Source organism: Rana temporaria, chromosome 1 (genome assembly GCF_905171775.1).
Source record: "Rana temporaria chromosome 1, aRanTem1.1, whole genome shotgun sequence".
In the NCBI taxonomy this organism is placed as follows: Eukaryota; Metazoa; Chordata; class Amphibia; order Anura; family Ranidae; genus Rana; species Rana temporaria.
The window spans coordinates 262,515,298-262,533,106 of record NC_053489.1 but is presented as its reverse complement, the minus strand read 5'-3'; the positions used below and the strand labels follow the sequence as shown (position 1 = coordinate 262,533,106).

Genomic DNA, 17,809 nt, shown 5'->3' with positions numbered 1-17,809 from the left:
CCTTGTGTCTGTTTCCCCATACGAATGGTTTGAGAAGAGCCTCAAGGGATTTAAAGTGTTTCAGGGGTAGGTACACCGGGGAGTGCCAGAGAACATAAAGTATCTTTTCAGTCAGAGTGCCAGAACTCATTCCCCTGATCCCCGGGTTAGCTCGGATGGACATGGCCAAGGGCTCCGGACAGGGCATACAGCAGTGGTGAAAGGGCAGCCCTGTCTCGTGCCTCTACTGAGGTCAAACAGTCGAGAAGGCCAGCCATTAGCCACCACCCTGGCCACGGGTGCCCGATACAGCAGTTGGATCCACTTGATGAACCGTGGACCAAAGCCATATCCCTCCAAACAGCTTCAGAGATATCCCCACTCCACCGAATCAAGCGCTATTGCTGTGTCTGTCGTCACCACCACCCGTGACCCAACTTCTGCATGTGTAGCTTGAAGGTTGATGTATAGTTTATGTAGATTAAGGAGGTATTGCGGCCCGGCATGAAGCCCGCCTGATCTGCATGTATAAGGGACAGAATGACTTGGTTTAATCTGAGGGACAGCACCTTGGCTAGTATTTTTATATCTACTTGCAGAAGAGAAATGGGGCGATAGGATTTAGGGTAGCCTGGATCCTTCCCAGGTTTGGGGATAAGGACTATCGTCGCCTCCCGCATAGAGGGGGGCAGAGTGAAGGTTTCAAATAAGTGATTATATGATGCAAGCAGCCTGGGGAGTTAGTAGTTCACTAAATTGGGAGTAAAACGCAACAGGGAGACCGTCGGAGCCCGGGGACTCGGATCTAGCGAAACTCGAACGCAGCATCTATTTCATTCGTGGTAAGGGGTGCCTCAAGCGAGTCTACCTGATCCTTTGTCAATTGGGGGAAGGTTAGGCTGTGGAGAAAAGCAGTCTGCAAGTCCGTCGGGTCAGTCACTGTCGTTTTATACAAGTCTGCCAAAAAATCCCTGAACTCAGAGGTCACGCTGCGTGGGTCCATGACCCGTCTACCCCCCGGCCCGTGGAGGGTGATGACAACTGGGGGGTCTATCTTCACAATGCACTAGGTACGCTAGGAGCTTGCCTGCCTTTTCGCCATATTTAAAGAGAACACTGCTTTAAATAGAAAGAACTCACTAGCATCATGAAATAAAAACACAACACAAGATGTTCCTGTTGGACACAACACAATTTAATAGGGGGATGACAAGACACTGGCAATTCATTCCAAGGGATGAACTTCCTGGTGGTGTATTCTAAATGGACACATGGGGGGGGGGGGGGGGGTGAATCAGTCCATTATGATTACCCTATATCAGTGATGGCGAACCTTGGCACCCCAGATGTTTTGGAACTACATTTCCCATGATCCTTATGCACTCTGCAGTGCAGTGGAGCATCATGGGAAATGTAGTTCCAAAACATCTGGGGTGCCGAGGTTTGCCATCACTGCCCTATATAATGGGCTGGAACGCAAGGGAACTTCCTGATTTTGATAATGTTGCACTTTCATGACGAAATGTGTCAAGCCTGAAGTCACGATACGTCACATCTGGCACGAACGTTGGAACACACGCTGGTCTGCAGACAGCGCTATTCAACAGATACCAATACCTGCATTTGGATGTTTCTTACCAGAGTTTTATTTTACAACTTTTAAAAAAGGAGCTTTTTATTATAAGATGCCTAAGCTGAATAAAGGTTTTTAAAGGATCTTACGCTATGAGGAGACCTCCGTTTGTATATTCCATGCTTGCACATCCTGGATTCTGAGCGCCGCCATAGTGGAAGTATCCAGCGATAAACTCAGAGGGATGGGTCCCCCTTTAAGAGACCTAAAGTACAAATGACTTCTTGCCATAAGACAGGGGAGTCCAGCCCATCTGGTAGAGCTGCACGATTAATCGTCAAGAATCGTAATCGCGATTTTTTTAACCACTTCAGCCCCGGGCCACTTTTTGCGATTCGGCACTGCAAAACTAACTGACAATTGCGCGACGTGGTTCTCAAACAAAATTGGCGTCCTTTTTTTCCCACAAATAGAGCTTTCTTTTGGTGGTGTTTGATCACCTCTGCAGTTTTTGCGCTATAAATAAAAATAGAGCGACAATTCTGAAAAAATATATATATTTTAACTTTTTGCTATAATAAATATCCCCCAAAAAATATATAAAACTATATTTTTTTCCTCAGTTTAGGCTAATACGTATTCTTCTACATTTTTTTTTTTTTTTTTTTTTTACAAAAAATATCGCAATAAAGCGTTTGATTGGTTTGCGCAAAAGTTAGAGCGTTTACAACAGGGCTCGACAAAATCCGGGCGCTATTTCGCAATTGCGACAAGAAATTGTGACCTGGCGCCCGCAATTGAGGCTGGGGCAATGCGGCCTCAATTACCGGCCGTCGCGATCGCACGGCGGCACAGGATCCTGCGTCTCCGTGTGCCCCCACCTCCACACGATCGCGGCGGGCCCGCGGCTTTGCAGCCTTGTGAAGGCCCAAGCTTCCTTCTGTGACCTGGCGCCATCTGGTGGCGGCCATTGGCATTACAAGTAAAACAGCAGTTCCAACGTGTGTTTTTTTACTGTTTTCACTGCCATCTCATTCCCTCTAATTAGAACCCCCAAACATTATGTATATTTTTTTATTCTAACACCCTAGAGAATAAAATGGCAATCCTTGCAATACTTTCTGTATTGCGCAGCAGTCTTACAATCGGGCGGTATTAACCCTTTAATCGGCCGCTAGCGGGGGTTAATACCGCACCGCTAGCGGCCGAATCCCGCGGCAAATCCGACGGTATAGCATAGCTATTTTTAGCGGCGCTATAGCGCCACTACGCCTCCCACCCCAGTGTGAAAGGGGTCTAAAGCTAGGACCTCATGGACACCACCCACCATCCTTAGACAGATCATCACTCCAAGTAGCAAGGTCAAAAGCCTCGGAGTCACCTTTGAATCAGATGTCGATGGATGCACAAATGGGATCAGTAGTCAGCGGATCCCATTACCTTCTCCGCCTACTGCGTAGACTCATCCCGGAAGAGGATACAGCGGTAGTAACACGGATCATCAATTCTCGACTACGCAAACTCCCGCTACTTAGGACTACCTAAATACCAGATTTTGCGCCTACAAGTAGTCCAGAAAACGGCAGCCAGGCTGGCAACAGGGAAAAAACCCTGGGAATCCATCACCCCATCCCTTAAAGCGGGGGTTTAACCAATAAACAAATTAACATTAGATTGAGGCTAATTGTGGGAAGCACAATCGGGCGTTTTTTTTTTTAAATCAATGCAGTACATACCGTTTTAGAGATAGATGTTCTCCGCGGCTTCCGGGTATGGGCGTTCCCATTTGATCGACAGCCTTCCGATGGTCGCATACAGAGCGTCACGAGTTCCCGAAAGTAGCCGAACGTTGGTGCGCAGGCGCCGTATAGAGCCGCACCGACGTTCGGCTTCTTTTGGCAACTCGTGACGAGCTGTATGCGACCGTCAGAAGGCTGTCAATCAAATAGGAACGCCCAGTCCCGAAGATCATACCTGGAAGCCGCGGAGAACATCTATCTCTAAAACGGTATGTACTGCATTGATATAAAAAAATAAAAAAAAACACACACCCTGATTGTGCTTCCCACAATTAGCCTCAATCTAATGTTAAAAAAAAAAAATTTGGGTGAACCCCCGCTTTAAGGACCCTTCATTGGCTAACAGTAAAGGATCGGGTCACATTCAAGACCATCTGCCTCACCCACAAATGCACACAAGGAAAGGCTCCTCAATACTTATGCGAGAAAATAAAAAACACTATACCCCCCAATCGCACTCCGATTGACTAACCAAAACCTCCTCTACATCCCCAAGTCCCACTACAAATCGAAGGGAGAACAAAGATTTGCAGTCCATTGACCACGGCTATGGAACGCTCTACCAACGAACATCCGCATGGAAGAAAACCATCGGGCCTTCTGGGGAAAAATAAATAAATACTTAAGACCCACCTCTTTTGAAGGATAAGGATGACACCGGATGGAAGAAGTGCCTTGATGAGATCTAGTTCGCATTTGTAGCGCTATTCAAGTTATTTACTCACTGCTGACCTGACAGTTGTGCAGAAAACCATCATTGGCCCCCCTTCATAAAAAGGAGGGAAAGCCCCAAAAAGGTAATTGCAAAATTTGGATGTTCCCAAAGTGCTGTATCAAAGCACATTAATAGAAAGTTATGTGGAACGGGATGCCCGCAGTCTGGAGAGGATTGTCAGGAAAAGGCCATTCAAAAGTGTTTGGGATTTTCACAAGGAGTGGATTGAGGCAGGAGTCAGTGCATCAAGAGCCACTACACACAGACGGATCCTGGACATGGGCTTCAAATGTCGTCTTCCTCTTGTCAAGCAACTCCTGAACAAACAACGTCAGAAGCGTCTTACTTGGGCTAAAGAACATGGTGTGTTGCTCAGTGGTCCAAAGTCCTCTTTTCTGATGAGAGCAAATTTTGCATTTCATTTGAAAAACCAAGGACCCAGAGTATGGAGGAAGAATGGAGAGGCACACACTGCAAGATGCCTGAAGTCCAGTGTGAAGATTCCACAGTCTGTGTTGATTTGGGGAGCCATGTCATCTGCTGGTGTTGGTCTACTGTGCTTCATTAAGTCCGGGGTCACCGCAGCCGTCTACCAGGAGATTTTGGAGCACTTCAAGCTTCCTTCAGCAGACGAGCTCCATGGGAATGCCGACTACATTTTCCAGCAGAACTTGGCACCTGCCCACACTGCCAAAAGCACCAAAACCTGTTTCAATGACTGTGGGATTACTGTGCTTGATTGGCCAGCAAACTCGCCTGACCCGAACCCCATAGAGAATCTGCCAAGAGAAAGATGAGACACGAGACCGAACAATGCAGAGGAGGAGCTAAAGGCCGGTATTGAAGCCTCAGCAGTGCCACAGGCTGATAGCTTCCATGCCACGCCGCATTGAGGCAGAAATTGCTGCAAAAGGGGCCCAAACCAAGTACTGAGTACATATGCATGCTTATACTTTTCAGAGGTCCTATATTGTTCCATGTACAATCCTTGTTTTATTGATTGCATGCGCTATTCTAAATTTTCTGAGATTGTGGATTTGGGGTTTTCAAACAGCCATAATCACCACAATTACAAAAAACAAAAAACAAAAAACAAAAAAACAAAAAAACAAAAAAAAAAAACACAGCTTGAACCATCTTGCTTTGCATGTAATGAGTTTATTTCATATACCGGTATTGGTTTCACCTTTTAAGTTGCATTAGTGAAATAAATGAACTTTTGCACGATATTCAAATTTTTTTAGTTATACACACACATTTTAGTAAAGACCCTAGAGAATAAAATGGTGGTTGTTGCAATATTTTATGTCGCACTGTATTTGCAAAGCGGTCGATTTTGCTTTTAAAAAGTCCTTATTTCTTTTGAGAAATCTTCACTATCTGTTCTTCTGTCTGTAACTAAAGACAGTAATGCGACACTTTCTCCCTGGTGTGGAGAAAGCCTCTTGAGGGGGGAGGCGGCGAGCAGGAGTGTCAGGACGCCCACTAACACACAGCTCCTTTCTCCATCTGCAAAGTAGAGAGCATCCTGACCCTCCTGCTCACCCTCTCAAGAGGCTTTCTCCACACCAGGGAGAAAGCCTCGCATTACTGTGTGGAGTTACAGACAGAAGAACAGGAAGTGAGGATTTATCAGAAGAAATAAGGACATTTAAAAGCAAAATGGAAGGATGAGGTAAGTGAAGGAGGACTGCACTAAGGTAATGGAAGCTATTTAGGTGAGAAAAAAAAAAAAACTAACCAGTAAAATTAGCCCAAGGTTTTTTGTATAATGGGAAAGATTTTACACCGCGAGAATCATGATCTTTATTCCAAGCAAAAAGTCGCTTTACTACCATTACATAAATAACTAATAATGACTTGATTTAAATAACAGAGCTATTAATTTATAGTTTGCCACTTTGTTACAAGTGCTACTTTTGACATCCACCAGTGTATTTATTTATTGATTAAGCATATAGCTTTCATTAGCTAGAAGTGGGGTGGGACAAGCGGTGTCTAGTCCAAATCAACTACCACATTCTGTTCCCCTCTGCAAGGGAACAGCATACACAGCAGTGGCCAGATTCAATCACACCCCATCACCAAGTCACGATTGTCATCCAATTTACAGTCATTATAGGGTATTGTTTGTAAAATAGAGGAAAATAATGAATTTAATCCATTTTGGAATAAGGCTGTAACATAGAATGTGGAAAAAGTGAAGCGCTGTGAATACTTTCTGGATGCACTGTATGAACAGCAATAGAGACACCCCTGGCCTTGGAAGACATAGTACTATGGAATTACATGAAGTAGTATCAACGGAACATGTAGGAATCCAATTTGTTCACAAATGGGTCTCTTGGAAGACTAAAGTCTACCCTAAGTTTGTGGAGCCCATATAAGAGATCTGACCTTTTTGATCGATTATTAATGCCATTAACGTTATAGGAGCAGAATTGCATACAGCAAGGTAAGGAAGAATCTGGTGCCATCTTCTGGCTGCCCAAAAAGATGGGGGCTTTTTAAAGAGGATGTCCGCTGCCCGGTTCCCTATGGCGCATTCGCGAGTCGCTCTACGCCAGCCGATTGGCTCCGGCTGTGTACTGGGAGCCGAGTGTTACCAGAACACAACGGGGGGGGGGGGGGGGGGGGGGTGGTGGGACGTCATGCCTGCAAATACCTGTCTTTAGACAGGTATCTGCACCACCCTCCCCCTGAAAGGTGTCAAATGTGACACCGGAGGGGGGAGGGTTGTTTCCGATCACTTTAGGGTGGAGCTTCGTTTTAAGAAGAGGGAAAAGAAAGCTACATGGATGAGCGAGAAGTCTATGGATCTGGGATGAATGAAGGGGTAATAGACTTTAGGGGGAGTGAAAAAACACAGGGGGGGGGGGGGAAGAGAGAGAGAGAGAGAGAGAGAGAGAGAGAGAGAGAGAGAGAGAGAGAGAGAGAGAGAGAGAGAGAGAGAGAGAGAGAGAGAGAGAGAGAGAGAGAGAGAGAGAGAGAGAGAGAGAGAGAGAGAGAGAGAGAGAGAGAGAGAGAGAGAGAGAGAGAGAACACACCCCTCTACCAGAGGGCTGGTGTTTCTCCAGGGGTAAAGTGGATACCCACACAAGATGCTCCAAAATCAGACCCCAGGGCAAAACCAACCTTACAATTACAAATATATTTGAAAAAAAAAAAAAAAAAAACTCTGTACACCACAGAGCTTTTGATCTTGTCCACGTGTCCCCGGCGCATACAGAGAACTCTATCCCAGTCTGATCTTTGCAGTTGCTCTTGAACTGGCCTGCCACCTTTCCAACTACCACTATCCAAAAGACTAATGAAGGCTAATTGACAGCTCTGACAGCCGACACAAGCATGAGAACGAGCATGGGGTAACAGGGGCAGGATCTGCTTTATTCAAAACACGAACCAGAACAGGACAGTTAGCACTGGCAGGGATGTATAATCTGCTGGCGCTATGTCAAATCTATCCCCTATTTTATAGGCGCTATAACTTTTGCGCAAACCAATCATACGCTTATTGCGATTTTTTTTTACCAAAAATATGTAGAATACGTATTGGCCTAAACTGAGAAAAAAAATAGTTTAAAAAAAAAAATTGGATATCATAACAAAAAGTAAAAAAAAAGTGTTTTTTTTTCCAAAATGTTCTGTCTTTTTGTTTATAGCGCAAAAAATAAAAACCGCAGAGATGATCAAATACCACCAAAAGAAAGCCCTATTTGTGGGGGGGGGAGGGGGGAATGATAAAAATATAAATTTGGGTACAGTGTTGTATGACCGCGCAATTGTCATTCAAAATGCGTCAGCGCTGAAAGCTGAAAATTGGTCTGGGCAGGAAGGGGGTTTAAGTGCCCAGTAAGGAAGTGGTTAAGCCCTGGTCCACACTGGAGCATTTTGACATGCGATTTGACATGACAAATCGCATGTCAACAAATCCACGGCAAGTGCAGTCAATGGCACTGTCCTAATCTGTGCGAAGCCGCATCTGCAAAGAAGTCTCTGAAATTGCGGCCAAAATTGGGACCGACATGCAGAAGTGAAATTGTGCGAATTCAGCTGAACTCACACAGCTTCATTCCCACAGCTAAGTGTGAACCTGGGCTTAAAGTATGACAGTGCTGAAAGCTGAACTAGGCAGGAGGGGGGTTTAAGTGCCCAGTAAGCAAGTGGTTAAAGAAACATTGGAAATGTTTCTGGCAATCACTGGCTGCAGCCACTGATTAGTGTATTTTGGCTAAACAGCAGGTGTTGCTGTTTGAATACAAGGGGTTTGAGTTACTAAAACTGGAGTGCAAAAATGTGGTGCAGCTCTGCATAAAGTCAGCTTCCAGGTTTGTCAAAGCTTAATTGAAAAAGCTGAAGTAAGAAGCCGATTGGCTACCATGCACAGCTGCAGCAGATTTTGCACGCTCCAGTTTTAGTATCAACTCCAATGCCCTGGTGGTGGGGAGTTCTATTGGCTGAACGAGAAAAACAAAAGTGTAAAACTGTATGGGCACCTTAAAGGGGTTGTAAAGGTAAATGTTTTTTCACCTTCATGCATCATATGCATGAAGGTGAAAAAAACATCCGACGGTACCGCCCCCCCCCCCCCCCCCCAAACCCCCGTTTTACTTACCTCACCCTTTGAAAGTCCCGCGCCCGTCCACGTGATCCTCTTGGGTTCCCAGCCTGGCTGGCTGATTGGTTAGGCTGGACGGATTGATAGCAGCGCAGCCATTGGATGGCGCTGCTGTCAATCACAGCGGATGACGCGGCGCGCCGGAGCCAAAGGATACAGTCGGTGGCTATGCCCGCCGCTGTATCACGGGAGCGTGCTCGCAAAAGCTTTCCACCATGCGAGCTTGCTGTGATAAATATGTGATAAAACATGCATCACACCAATCCCTAAAGATATGCTGCCTGGACACTAAGCCACTCCAAGTTTAGTGTGCAGGCAAGTGTAGATGGGCCTTTACTGCAAAAGCGTGTATCGTCTTGGGCCTTCCATCAAGGTTCCTCAAATCTAAATTTGTATCAGCCAAAAGTGCAAATTTACAGATGTGGTCAATAGCAAGTCCAGTAATTATTTCAAATGCGATTCTCTGAAGAGTGGTATGGAGTAGAGTAGTGCTAAAGCCGATGTTCTGAAAGGGCAACTACTTTCTAGGGGAAAATAAAGAAAAATGTCAATGTAAACAAACAGATCCCTGTTCTGACAAAAGAGAGGCGCGATAGATTGCTGTTCCTGATGGCTAGGAACAAACAATCTCTGTACTCCGCCAGTCCACTGTGGCTATTTTTAGCTCCGATCACTGTATTAATGTCACTGGTCACAAAAAGTGTGATCTGTCCGCCGCAATGTCGCAGTCCCAAAAAAAAAAAAAAAAGAAGAAGAAGAAGAAGACACACACACACACACCATCCTGATCACCGCTATGACTAGTGAAATTTTATATATAATAAAAAAAAGCCATAAGTCCATCCCTATTTTGTAGACGATATAACCTGATGGGTTATACTTCCTCTTTAGCCCGCTGCAAATGAAAAGCATAATTGGCTAGTATACATCGCATACTAGCCCATTATGTGCCACTTACCTGCAAAAGAATCCAGCGATGTCCTCTGTGTAGGCAGCGTCCATCTTCTGTCCCCTCTTCCTTTCGGGCTGCGGACTCCGACTCTGATTCGCCGGAGCCGCCTGACGTCACTCCCGCACATGCCCACGAGAGCCACCATTTACGGCACAGGATGGGGAAGAAACAGCACTTAGTTTTGTTTCTTCCCTGCGCATGCACCGTTGGGATTTTCGGCAGACAAGGGAAATATCTCCTAAACATCGCACGTTTAGGAGATATTTACACTACCTATAGGTAAGCCTTATTCTAGGCTTACCTGTAGGTAAAGGTAGTCAAAAAGGGTTTACAACCACTTTAATGCCTACAGAAAAAAAAAAATTCCTACAAATTCCTATAAAAAAAAAAAAAAAGGGGGGGAGAGAAGGAAGAAGGAGAAAAGAGGATATAGACAAAGTGAAATCTTGAAACATAAGTTCACACACTGGGTCCAAACCAAACTGAAGACAAAAAGCAGAACAGTCTTCATTCTTGAATTATTAAGTTTGTTAAATTTTTCTTTATAGTCTTCATTCTTGGGCATGCATGACAATTTGACAGGACAATATATAAAATTGACACTGGGTACAAAACCAAACTCCAATAGGCCTTTTAATTCCTTAAAAAACCAAACCATCCAAAACACAACAATACTAACCTCCACTTAAAAATGATCAACAAGATCAAACTATGCTCCAAAGTTTTGCAACTACCTGAGCAACGTAGTAACACGGCAGCGCTTTAAGACAAAAACACAATCGATGCTGCGCCCATTCATTTTTGTTCTGCAAAGATGACCCATCACCGGTACAATAACCAGGCGCACAGTTTAGTGAGGTTCAGGTGAGGATCGTGATGAAGTCTTTACCTGAGAATAGACAGTGGGGCAAGGTCAAAAAATAAAAATAAATCCCAAAAACGTTCCACTTGAAAAGCTTGCTGTATTCCTTCACTGAGTGTGATGGGTAGGGACACACTTGTACCTGAGAGAGCTAGACATGGCAAGCTTGGGGCTGGCAGACAATGATCATCAGAGCACAAGATGGGAAAATGATCCAGATTTGAGGAGGAAGGCATGTCTCTGGAGCACTGGGAGGACATAAACACAGCAGATTTTGGTGCAGCAGCATCCCTCCCTTCCCCAAGTACCAAAACATAAACAGGAATAAGAGAGAGGCTGGTGAGTGCGGCCTGCCTCCTCTCACATGTAGTACGCCGCTTACCTTGCAGTGTCTGCACACCGGAGTCCTAGCAGGCAGTGTCAGCCATGTTGTGTGCTGCTCCAGTATTTACAAACCTGCAGCAGCCAGCCAGGCAGGGTTCCTGTCTCGGAGAAGGGGGGAGGGGGGCGGAAAGCGGCAGACAAAGGAAGCCAATGCCTGACACACAGACACTCGCTGCTGCCCCTCGCCCGGCTCTCTCCACCCCCGCCTCTGCTCTACGATGCCCGCTCCTCCGACACGATTCCGCTGCCCAGGTGGAACAATAGAAGATCCTCTCTTTACGTCATAGCTTCGCAGGCTCTGGGTGACGTCACGCCCAAAAAAAAAAAAAAGGGAACGCAAGGGGGCGCCCGGGGAGAGCTGTGAGGAGAGAGAGTGGCGGGACTGAGGGAGAGTTACTTGCAGGAGGAGGCAGGGGGAGATATAAGAACAAAGGGCCAAGTTTAGAGGGAGGGCCCCGCTCCTCTTACCTGCTCACACGGGGCTTTCCGTCCACTTTCTCCGGGGCGCCTTATTCTCCCCCAGGTAATGGCTCCCCCCTATCCCCCCTCCTTATTTTTGTCACCAGAACCGCTCCCGCCTTACACTCCTCTCCCACCAAACCCCTTCCAGAACTTCACTTCTCTTCTCACCCCCCTCCTTTCCTCCCCTCACACACTGCCAGATTTGGAGCTCGTTCACGGCTGGCTATAGGATTGTAAGGCCAGGAGCAGGCCTCGCCTTCCTGCCAAATACTGATCCCTCCTGCACTGGCTACCCCTCCTCCCTCCACTCTTCTTGGTGCAGGACTCGGGTGCCGCGCACGCGCACTACAAACCCGCTCTCCGCCGCGGTAGACTGCAACTGCGCACGCGCCTGTCTTCTTCTCAACCCGACTTCGTGCTGCTGCTTGGGAAGGTTTTTGTCGGCAACTTTCATTAACCAGCTTACTATCTAATTGGAATAATCAAGGCTTTCATTTCTGATGGCTGTATTAGTCTGCGTGCAGACTGTGTTAGCTAAGGGAAAAAAAATCAGACCATAACTTTGAATATGTTTTTATTGTAGAACCAAGCTAAGGAATTTGAATATGCAAAAAGTAAAAAAAAAATAAAAAATCCTTTTGCAATGTTTACATAGATCACTGTGAGCTATTCAGCTTGTAACTAGTCACTGGTGAAGCAATCAGTCCGCGTTCACAACTGCACCACGCATTCCATTTTTATTCACATGACAGTGTAGAGTACCCCATTCACATGACAGTGTAGAGTACCCCATTCACATGACAGTGTAGAGTACCCCATTCACATGACAATGTAGAGTACCCCATTCACATGACAGTGTAGGATCTCCCATTCACATGACAGTGTAGGATATCCCATTCACAAGACAGTGTAGGATATCCCATTCACAAGACAGTGTAGGATATCCCATTCACATGACAGTGTAGGATATCCCATTCACAAGACAGTGTAGGATATCCCATTCACAAGACAGTGTATGATATCCCATTCACAAGACAATGTAGAGTACCCCATTCACAAGACAGTGTAGGATATCCCATTCACAAGACAATGTAGGATATCCCATTCACATGACAGTGTAGGATATCCAATTCACATGACAGTGTAGGATATGCCATTCACATGACAGTGTAGAGTATCCCATTCATATGACAGTGTAGGATATACCATTCACAATACATGTAGGATATCCCATTCACATGACAGTGTAGAGTATCCCATTCACAAGACAGTGTAGGATATCCCATTCCAGGGCTTGACAAATTTGCTTTGAATCTAGGAGCCGGCTAAAAAAGTTAGGAGCCTTTTTTTTTCTTTTTTTAGCGTAATATGGTTTGTCAGTGCCCAGAGTCCCTGCGTCCATCATATATGATGTGCACCAGTAAATTTAAGGTGGTGGGATGGTGGGAAGCTGGCAGTGAGGTACAGGGGGGATGATGATAACAGGGGGTAAGTTAGTAGGAAGTTGACAGTGGGGTACAGGGGATGATGATGACAGGGGGATGCATATGACGGGAGGTACAGGGGGGTGATGATGACCGGGGATGCATATGACGGGGGAAAGGAGGATGCATATGACAGGGGGGATGATGATTATAGGGGGATGCATATGGCAGGGGGTACGGGGGGATGATGACAGGGGGGGATGCATATGACGGGGTACAGGGGGATGCATATGGCAGGGGTACAGGGGGGTGATGACAGGGGGATGCATATGACAGGGGGATGCATAAGGCGGGGGGGTGATGACAGGGGGATGCATATGGCAAGCGGGGGTGATGACAGGGGGATGCATATGGCAGGGGGTACAGAGGGGATAATGATGACAGGGGGATGATGATGACAGGGGGATGCATATGACAGCGGGTACAGGGGGGGTGATGACAGGGGGATGTATAAGACAGGTGGGTGATGATGACAGGGGGATGCATATGACAGTGGGTACAGGGGGGATGCATATGACAGGGGGTACAGAGGAGATAATGATGACAGGGGGATGCATGTGACAGGGGGATAATCATGACAGGGGGATGCATATGACAAAGGGCATAATGATGACAGGGGGAATGATGATGACAGGGGAATGCATATGACAGTGGATACAGGGGGGATGATGATGACAGGGGGATGCATATGACAGTGGGTACAGGGGGGGTGATGATGACGGGGATGCATATGACAGGGGGGATGATGATAAAAAGTTTGATGACAGGAATTGGAGGTAGGGTGGTGGGATGCCAGGAACAGGGAAATGACGAGGGGCATGATGATGATGACAACAGAGGACAGTAGATGGCATCATATCATTAGGGGTGTGTGTGTGTGAGGTGACAGGCGGCTTATAGAAGGGATGTTCGGGGCGCCCTCGGTCAGGGAGTGACATCACAGGATGTGTCAGTGTCGAGCAGCAGGACATGCTGTATGTACCTTGAGACTCCAGCAGACTGGTTCCCTGCTGAGTGCGATGCCTACTCTTGACAGGTTCTCCACTACAAAGCAGGAACAAAGATTGTCTCTGGACAGCCGCACACTGAACAAATTGTAGCCTTTATTAAAAAAAGGACAGCACTACAAGTCACAGCAAAGTGAAGTAAATTAAAACCCTACCGCTGACACGTTTCGCACTAACACTAGTGCTTAGTCATAGCCATGACTAAGCACTAGTGTTAGTGCGAAACGTGTCAGCGGTAGGGTTTTATTTTACTTCACTTTGCTGTGACTTGTAGTGCTGTCCTTTTTTCAATAAAGGCTACAATTTGTTCAGTGTGCGGCTGTCCAGAGACAATCTTTGTTCCTGCTTTGCTAAGTGCATTGCCTGCACCTGAGTTGTCTGCAACGGTGGATGTTCGTTTGGGTTCCCACCTGGAGCGGCTATTCCCTTTCCCCCCGGTCCTCCACTACAGCTGTCCATCCCGGAGATGAGGTCAGGGAGCTGCTCAGCCAGGCGGCCATTATCCGCGCTCTGCACATGTTAGGAGATCCGCAGAGAGCGGGAGAGAGAGAGAGAGGGAGAAGGGGAGGAGCCGGGGGAGGGGAGCACATGAATCCACTCACTGACCCAAAACTAGTGGACAGAGGTTGTGACAAGCTCCCAGCGCCTCCTCCTCTTCCTCCACAGGACACCTCGGACCCTGCTCAGACATTGGGAGGGAGGAGGGGACAGTGGCCATGTGAAGAGAGGTTGCCGGCCCCCTCCCTTCCCATGTCACTCACAGCTGGACATCGGACTACTGCCCACCTCTGGGGAGACCAGCTGGGGGGAGAAGGATCGGCGCCCGGAGCTGCAGTGAGTGGACTGGCGGCAGTCCAGGCACCAGGACGCGGATTCTGGTCTCCATGCGACCTGGCGCCTGGGGTTTGTCGAACCCTGTGAATCCATTCATATGACAGTGTAGGGTATCCCATTCACATGACAGTGTAGGATATCCAATTCACATGACAGTGTAGGATATCCCATTCACAAGACAGTGTAGGATATCCCATTCACAATACAGTGTAGGATATCCCATTCACAGGACAGTGTAGGATATCCCATTCACAGGACAGTGTAGGATATCCCATTCACAGGACAGTGTAGGATATCCCATTCACAGGACAGTGTAGGATATCCCATTCAAAGGACAGTGTAGAGTGGATCCCATTCACATGACAGTGTAGAGAGTATCCCATTCACATGACAGTGTAAAGTATCCCATTCACAAGACAGTATAGAGTATCCCATTCACAAGACAGTATAGAGTATCCCATTCACAAGACCAAAAAAACACACCCACCAAAAGGCCCCCACATCCAGTGCTGGGGGGGGGGGACCAGTGGCAGTGCTGGGAGGATTCGATTACAAGCAGGTGTCTGTGTCTTCTTTGGCTGCGTGGTGTCTGGCGGCAGTGACACCTCTGCCGAGATGAGGAGATGGGGTCTCCAGCCCCTCCCACTTCAGTCACGAGTCAGCTGACCTCTAGTTTCCGCCCCGCCATTCTGCAAACTGAGTGGGCAGCCGCGAAGAGGCTGAGTGGGCGGCTTCAGGGACAGCCCAGCTGCTGCTTTGTGCACCACATACAGCTCGGAGGCTCTGCTGACTGGGATGCACCATCTGCCCGCCAGGAAAGGTGGGGGACACGGATCTTCTCGCATCCAGAAGTCTCTTTTCCTTCTGCTGTCCCCAAACCGCACAGCCGGCAAGTGAGCTGTACAAAAAACATGGCCGTCAACTTGCTGTACCTCTCAAATGGCTGCCTGGGACCATTGGGACCCATGGTAGGGCCAGCCCTGGGTATACTCCTCACATGACAGCATAGGGGTATGTCTTTCACATAACAGCGTAGGGTATCCCATTCACAGGACGACGTAAGGTATCCCATTCACAGGATGGCCTAGGGTATCCCAGTCACAGGACGGCATAGGGTATCCCATTCACAGGACGGTGTAGGGTATCCCATTCACAGGACGGCGCAGGGTATCCCATTTACATGACGGCGTTTTTTTTCGGTACATGGCGGTACTGCAACATTATGGTGGACACTTCGGACACTTTTGACACAATTTTGGGACCATTGGCATTTTTATAGCGATCAGTGCTATATTTTTACTATAAAAATGCCACTGGCAGTGAAGGTGTTAACACTAGGGGGCGGAGAAGGGGTTAAGTATGTTCCCTGGGAGTGTTCTAACTGTAGGGGGGGTGGACTGATCTTCTGTTCATACATTGTATGAACAGAATATCAGCATTTCTCTCCCTGACAGGACCGTCTGTTGAGGGAACAGCAGTCAGGAGTTGCCTCGTGGAACGCATCTTTGCACGTTAAACACACACATTCATCATGGCACACAGACAATGCACACATGCACACCACTGTGGTCCCTAGCTCACACACACCACATCCACCTCACATTGGTTTAGCCCAAGTCCACCATGCAGGACTTGGGAGCAGCAACGCCACGCCAAGGCCCCAATGATGTTGCTGTCCATTCATACCACATTCACACGGTCGTGGGGATAACCTCTCCCCGACGATCCAAGGTGACACGCCTTGCTGGCAGGAATGTCACACACACATACACACACTCACACACCAGTCACACTGTAGCAGCACCGGGCAAAACCTGCCCCTGCAAAATGGTGTCCAGGCACCACTTCTGCACTCCTCACCGTGTTCAGTGACAAAAAAATAAATAAAAAGGGATCATGCCCTTACAGGAGGTCGGCACATACCTCTGTGCATGTCCTAAAAAAATATATATATAGGGATCATGCTTTTACAGGAGGACGGCACATACCTCTGTGCACGTCCAAAACAAGAAAAAAAAAAGCTCATACTCTGAGCTGTAAACGTTCAGAGGACAGTCATTTGCCCTCTCGCGGGCCAGGCCTCGTGCCAAGGCTTCGGCTCCGGAGCTGTCGTGTTGACTACTCGGGTGGGGGGGTGGGGCATCACCTGGGCTGACGCTTCTGGAGGTTGTGGCGGATGATGCCTGCATCCCTTCTAAGGCAAGTGCAATGCGTGTCAGCACGCTGTTGGTATCGGCCTGCAACTGGCACTGCCGGGCGTTGTGATGCCGCTGGAGGCGCCTGTTCTGCCGACCCTCCATCTGGATGGCGGCAGTGTTGGCCTGCACAACCTCCCCCAGGCTCTTCACCTCCGCCACAATGCCTGCTGCTGTGGCCTGCAGCTCCACCATAGCCATGGTGTTGCGATCCAGGCTCGCCTAGACATCAGATGCCTGGTCCCCAGATGTGGAGGGAGCCCCTGCTACCATGTTGTGATGCATGGCATTAAGGGTCTCAGATTGGTCACATAGGCATGTGGCCATGGCTGCACAGTTTGCATTTATCTCATGCAAACTGTCAGTGATGGAGCTGGTATGCTCAGCCTGTTGGCTGAGGCACTGCTGCATAGCGGCTGCGATGCCCTGCACAGCCACTGTGCACGCAGCCTGGGTCTTGGCCGAGGACCCAACAAATGAGGCCAGGCTGTCAGCGACACGGTGGAGGTCACATGCAATATCGCCCATGTGCCGTGTCTGCCGTGCCTGCTCCCTCTCTAGCCCTTCTTGTAGAGATCCGGCTACACCACGGGTCTTCCTCAGAGCCTTCCGTGGAGATGGGGAGGCTTGTGTCCGTCTGGACGGGGTAGCCCTGGAGGGGGTTTCCCTGGATGGGGTAGCCCTGCAGGGGGTTCCCCTGGATGGGGTAGCCCTGGAGGCGGTTCCCCTGGATGGGGTAGCCCTGGAGGGGGGTTCCCCTGGAGGGGGTTCCCCTGATGGGCGTGGAGGTCTGAGAGGGTCCGGGGAAGATGGAAGCCTCCTCAAAGTAGAGGCATTCCTCCAGCTGGAGATCCACCTGCTCATCAAGAACTACCTCTAGAGCAGCTGGCAATGACCTCCTCCTCAGCTGTCAACTTGACTAAAGAAGCTGGTTCACCTCCCGTG

At 48.1% G+C, this 17,809-nt stretch overlaps 1 protein-coding gene across 4 annotated transcripts in view; it reads right to left on the bottom strand.

Annotated features, from left to right (window-relative positions):
* SPIN1 (spindlin 1) overlaps window positions 1-11,669 on the bottom strand; it is a 108,324-nt gene extending 96,655 nt beyond the window's left edge. Inside the window, exons 1-2 of one of the 4 annotated variants that reach the window (XM_040355162.1) lie at window positions 11,351-11,665; window positions 10,881-11,240 (exon numbers count right to left, since the gene is read on the bottom strand). The gene's annotated coding sequence lies outside the window, so the exon portion shown is untranslated. Of the gene's footprint in view, window positions 1-10,880 lie in introns of all 4 variants that reach the window. The other 3 variants (XM_040355184.1, XM_040355169.1, XM_040355176.1) reach the window with 3 other exon arrangements.
* Between the last annotated feature and the right edge of the window lie 6,140 nt (window positions 11,670-17,809).